The sequence below is a fragment of the Canis lupus genome, chromosome 8, assembly GCF_011100685.1.
Source record: "Canis lupus familiaris isolate Mischka breed German Shepherd chromosome 8, alternate assembly UU_Cfam_GSD_1.0, whole genome shotgun sequence".
In the NCBI taxonomy this organism is placed as follows: Eukaryota; Metazoa; Chordata; class Mammalia; order Carnivora; family Canidae; genus Canis; species Canis lupus.
In genome coordinates, this window is record NC_049229.1 from 74,481,147 (window position 1) to 74,486,974 (window position 5,828).

The 5,828-nt window shown below is 39.4% G+C and overlaps 1 long non-coding RNA gene across 1 annotated transcript; it reads left to right on the plus strand.

The window, feature by feature from the left end:
• Window positions 1-568: 568 nt before the first annotated feature.
• On the plus strand, window positions 569-5,228 carry LOC119876521. Its single transcript, XR_005363828.1, has 3 exons — window positions 569-850; window positions 3,828-3,953; window positions 4,351-5,228. It is a non-coding gene; the product is annotated as an uncharacterized LOC119876521 (long non-coding RNA).
• The last annotated feature ends 600 nt before the right edge of the window (window positions 5,229-5,828 follow it).

Below are 5,828 nucleotides of genomic sequence, written 5' to 3' on the forward strand. Positions count from 1 at the left end.
AGGGTCCTATTTGCATGTCCTTTGAATAAACAATCAGCACCATACCTACATTTGGTTCTTTACAAGTTATTAACAAGGATTGCTTTACATCTGTAGGCCACTGTCTAATGTCTTGTGACATTATGAAGTGTTAAAATCTATGAAAAATACCTTTTCATTTCCTTATGACTTTTTAAAAATCTCTCATCAATGTAGGTACTGTTATTGGACAGTATTTTGCCTCCTTCAAAATATTTAATCCTACATAGTATATTCTTAACATCGGTGTCAATGTAATAAGGTTTTGTTAATTGCCTTTTAAATTCTCTATTGTTATAGATGCCTGGGGGGCTCAGCGGTTGAGATATGCCCTCAGCTCTGGGAGTGATTCTGGAGTCCAGAGATCAAGTCCCATGTGGGGCTCCCAGCATGGAGACTTCTTCTCTCTCTGCCTGTGTCTCTGTCTCTATCTTATGAATAACTAAATGAAATCTTTAAATTATAAATAATGAGTTGTTACTGTGTGGATACTTGGATTTATTTTGTATGTTGATTTTTATCTTATAGATTCCCCGAAGTTCTTCATTAATTAAGGGTTTGGTTTTGGATCTTGTCAGGTTTGTCCCTGCAACAGATCATGTCATATGGATACAAGTATTGTTTTCTGTATCTATTGATTTAAATATCTTTTATTCTTTGTTTCCTAAAGGTCCTGGATTGGAATTCCAGTCGTTGCCCCAGTGTTTCCTTCTCTTCTACCGGGTTATTTTTCTGGACTAATTACTCTGTAGACATATGACAGACCTAAGTGGAGATGTATTTCATGTTGCATGTGCATGAGCTCCCTGGAACACAACACGCAATGATAAAAGTAGGCAGCCCTTGTGCTTCTTACACAACCGGATGTGGGTTTTGGAGATATAAGGCCAGGATATTGGGTTTGAGTCAGTGAATTAGTGAGGAACTGACATAGGATGTTTGCACAGTCTTCTGGGCCCTACAGACGGTTCTGCTGCTGAGGATGGTTCACCTCTCCTGGTTCAGAGAAGAGAATCTTCTCATGGGATATCTCTATGATTGACAGCAGCTTAGTCTTAACTCCAGGAAGGAATATGTGAGCAATACACCTTTGACTGGCTGAGGGAGCTTAAAAGGTTCTTGACACAACAAATGCAGTCTGAAGTTGCAAGAGTATCAGCGTTGGATTCATGTGTCACTAGAATCTTTGGTAGCCATACATCTCTAAGACTGTGTGTCTCAACTCTGTATAGAAAGTCTACGATGTTTTGATAAAGATTGCATTGACTGTATAGAATATTTCGGATAGCATATATTGTCAAAATATTAGTTCTGTTTTTAAAAAAGTATTTCATAACTTTCTTATTCATGAGAGACACCTAGAGGGATGCAGAGATGTAGTCAGGGGGAGAAGTGGGATCCCTGGAGGGAGCCCGCTGTGAGATCCATCCACAGACCCTGAGTTTGACCTGAGCCAAAGGCAGACACTCAATCACTGAGGAACACAGGTGTCCCAACAATAGTTATTCTTCTAATCCATAGCATGCAATCACTTTCCATCTCATTGTGTCTTCCTCAGTTTATTTCTTAAAAAGCTGATTAGGTAGAAAAATGTTGAAAAAAAATCAAAGTGCCACAGCAGTGGCATCACAATGTTTGTGGTCAAGCTGTTTTACTGAGTCGTTATCATCAAGACAAGCTGGTACTGGCACAAAACAGCACATAGATGAATGGAACCGAGTAGAGAAGCCAGAAGTGGACAATCAAATCTATGATCAACTAATCCTCCAGAATCAAGAAAGAATGTACAATGTAAAACACACAGACTCATCAATAAATAGTGCTAAAAACTTGGACTGCACTTGCAGATGCATGAATGTAGACTATTCTCCTACTGCAGACACAAAGATAAACTCAATATGAATGAAAGACCAAAATCTGAGGCAGTAACTCATCAAAATCATAAAGGAAAATACAGGCAGCAACTTTTGACCTGAAATACAGCGATTAATGGCAATACATCTAAGGCATAGAAAACAGAGGAGAAAATGAACTACTGGGACTTCTTCAAGATAAAATCTGCACAGCAATGGAGTAGTCAATATAATGAGAGGCAACCTACAGAATAAAAGGAGATATTTGCATAACAAATTCATGCTAAAAAATCAAACAATCCAGCCAAGAAATTGGTAAAATACATTTACAGGCGTTGCCCCAAAGAAGACCTACACACGGACAACAGGCAGCTGAGAAAAATGATCCACCTGAATTGTCATCAGGGAAATACAAAGGAAAATATCAAGGAGATACCACTTCTACAACTCAGAATGGATACACTAATATGGCTGGAAATAACAAATATTGCAGAGGATGTGGAGAAAGGGAGAACTTTTGCACTGTTGGTAGGAATGAGAGCTGGTGCAGGCTCTTCAGATAACGGAATCAAATTTCCTCTAAAACTGAGAAAAGAGCCACCCTATGACCCAGTCATTGCTATCCTGGGTATTTGCTTCAGACACACAGATGTAGTTAAGTGAAGGGTCACCTGCACCACAATGTTCACAGCAGCAATGTCCACAATAATTAAACTGGGAGGAACCATGGTGTGCCTCGACAGGAAAAAGGATAAAGAAGATGTGGTTTATATATAAATTGAAGTATAATTAAGCCGCTAGAAATTATGTATACCATGAAGGAAAATTCAAGTCCATATGGTTGGAACTTGAGGTATTATACTGAGGAAAATAAACCAATCACTGATAGGCAATGATATGGCCTCAGTCATATGTGGAATATAAGAAATATTGAAAGAGACCAAAAGGGAAGGAGTGGAACTGACCAGGGTAATACTAGAGAGGAAGGTAAACCATGAGAGTCACTTAACTCTGGTAATTAAACTGAGGGTCACTGGAAGGGAGGTTGTGGTGGGGATGGGGTAACTGGGTGATGGGTATTAAGGAGGGTACGTGATGTGATGAGCACTGGGTGTATAGTAAATTTTGGAAAATTTAATTAAATTTAATAATAATAACAAAAATAATTAATAATAATAATAATAATAATAATAATAAACAATAACTTTAGCCTGTGCTGGCTGCTGTAACATCTAAATGGATTTGGCAAATCAAAAGAAAGACCTTCATTTCCCATATTTCTGGAGTCTGTAACATCTGAGGTCCAGGTGCACACACATGCAGTGTCTGGAGACCACCCACGTCCTAGCCTGTCCTTTCCCTGTCACCTCACATGGGGCAGGAGGCAGGGAGATTTCCTAGTCCTGGTGAGTAAGGTTGCTGATCCCATCCTGGGGATTGATCTGCTGACTTAAGTGCTCCCCAAGGACCCACCTCCTCCTCCCATCTCATGGGCCTTAGGTTACAACATGGGGATGGTAGAGGTCACACACAATGAGCTGATATCTACACCTGAAGGATCAATGAAAGGAACTCCTCCACCTTTTTTCCCTTAGTTTTCATAACTGTTTAGTGGCATTTTTCTCCACACCATGTTTTGAATGTTACCTGATAACTCCTTGATCTCAAGTCCTAACTGTTCTCCTCTTGCCCTACTTGTCAAACTGTTGTGACTGCCTTTGTGTGTTCATATTGACTGCTTTGAGAAACTATGTTTTTATTAAGTAATATTCCAGACTTCAGACTTTGTGTCCACATAGTACTTTGTAATGCTTTTTGCACGTAAATCTTGGATTTTAGGTGTCATGTGTCCCCATAGAGTGATTTTATCCTACCCCTTAAATGGTATAGGGTTTCTCATATGTCCTTTTGCACATTTCAGTGAGTCAGAATATTGGCCTGTGCTCCTCTCCACAGGACTTACTGGCCCTCTTGAAACACCTGAATGACAGACTGGCACGGTTCCTTAGAAATGTGGACTCCTGTATTGAGGATCATGATTTTGCTAAATTTAGAATGTAGCTGAATTTGAGAGCGTTTCAGGTAATGTACTTGGATTTGTAACTCTCTATCAACTCAGTCACTGTGTTCCACTCCAGTCAAATCGGTGATTTTCTGTAATGGCTTTAATAAGCTTACCTGATGCAGAATGAGCTGCATTCATGCAGAGTTTGGGATATAATAAACTGGTGTCAGGAAGAACATTTTCCATTCCATTATCCCTCCTAAATGAACAGTATAATGCTGCCTTTCCACTGTAAGTTTTTGATGAATTCCTTTACATTCAAATAGTATAATCCATCTAAGAGAAGAAAAATATCTACCCTTGAACACTTCTACAGATTTATCAGGTTTTTTTGATAACAAATGTGGCAGGAAATTCAGTTTGAATTCAATTTAAATCTGTGGCTCTAATTAACCTTAATTTTGGTTTTCTCAGATCAGTCCCCCTGACCCTGTGGCTGTGCACATGACTTCTGTTCTATCTCCAAATCTAATACTTTCCAACTTTGAATGGATCATATGCAGCAGGAAGACTGCCAGCAGAGCCCACCAACCAAAAGGCACCTGTGTCCACTTCAGAAAGACATGGAGTCTTGCCTATAATATTCCTGCAATTCTAGTCCCTGGGGACACTACCTGCCCTGTTAGAAGCCTCATCTCACTGCTAGGAGGTGCATTGCTCTTTATGTCACTTGTTGGATGACGATATATGTATGGACCACATATGTCTACATGTACTTCCTGCAACATAATATAATAATTGTACAATATTCAATAGGCTTGTACAAACAAAAATAAGTCCATAGGATCTAGAATCAGAGTTGGGGGGGAATAAGTTTAGGAAATTCTGAAGCAAATTAACAGAGTTCAAGGTGGACCTCTAACATATAAATCAGAAAGAATTCACCACACCGTTTTTAGTATAAAAACATATGGGAGGAAAGAGTTAAGATGTCAGAAGATTGGGGGACTCAGGACTTGTCACATCCCTGGAACAGATGGATGGTTATTGAATCATTTCGAACATCGAAGAAATTGATCAGAGATGAAAGAATAAAAACAGAAAGACTGGTAAAAGAATACTGAGCATCTCTCTCTCTCGGTCTGTGTGTGTGTTTCTCATGAATAAGCAAATAGAATCTTATAAAAGGATACTGAGCAGGATTTGGAGTGTTGGAACTGTGAGGTGTTGACTTAAGGGAGAGTCAACCATGGGGATGACAGTAGGAGGGAGGTTGCTTGCAGAAGCTACTGTCAAGGTTTTTAAGGACAAGAGAGGAATGTGTGAATCTTTAGAATTCTGGTCCTGCACGTGCACCCCGATATTTATAGCAGCAATATCCACAATACCCAAACTGTGGAAGGAGTCTCGGTGTCCATCAAAAGATGAATGGATAAAGAAGATGTGGTCTATGTATACAATGGAAAATTACTCAGCCATTAGAAACGACAAATAGCCACCAATTTCTTCAACATGGATGGAAGTATAGGGTATTATGCTGAGTGAAATAAGTCAATCAGAGAAGGACAAACATTATATGGTCTCATTCATTTTGAAAATATAAAAAATAGTGAAAGGGAATAAATGGGAAAGGAGAAAAAATGAGTGGGAAATATCAGAAAGGGAGACAGAATATGAAGACTTCTAACCCTGGGAAACGAACAAGGGGTTGTAGAAAAGGAAGTGGGCGGGGATGGGGGTGACTGGGTGATGGGCACTGAGGTAGGCACTTGATGGGATGAGTACTGGGTGTTATTCTGTATGTTGGAAAATTGAACAACACCAATAAAAAATAAATAAATAAATAAAAGAATTCTGGTCCTGTGTGGAACGAACCTGGTATGATGGTGCTCAAGTGGCAAAGTGGGGAAATTTCCAGGATGTGCGGTCCTCCTGAGTCCTACAAAGAAAAA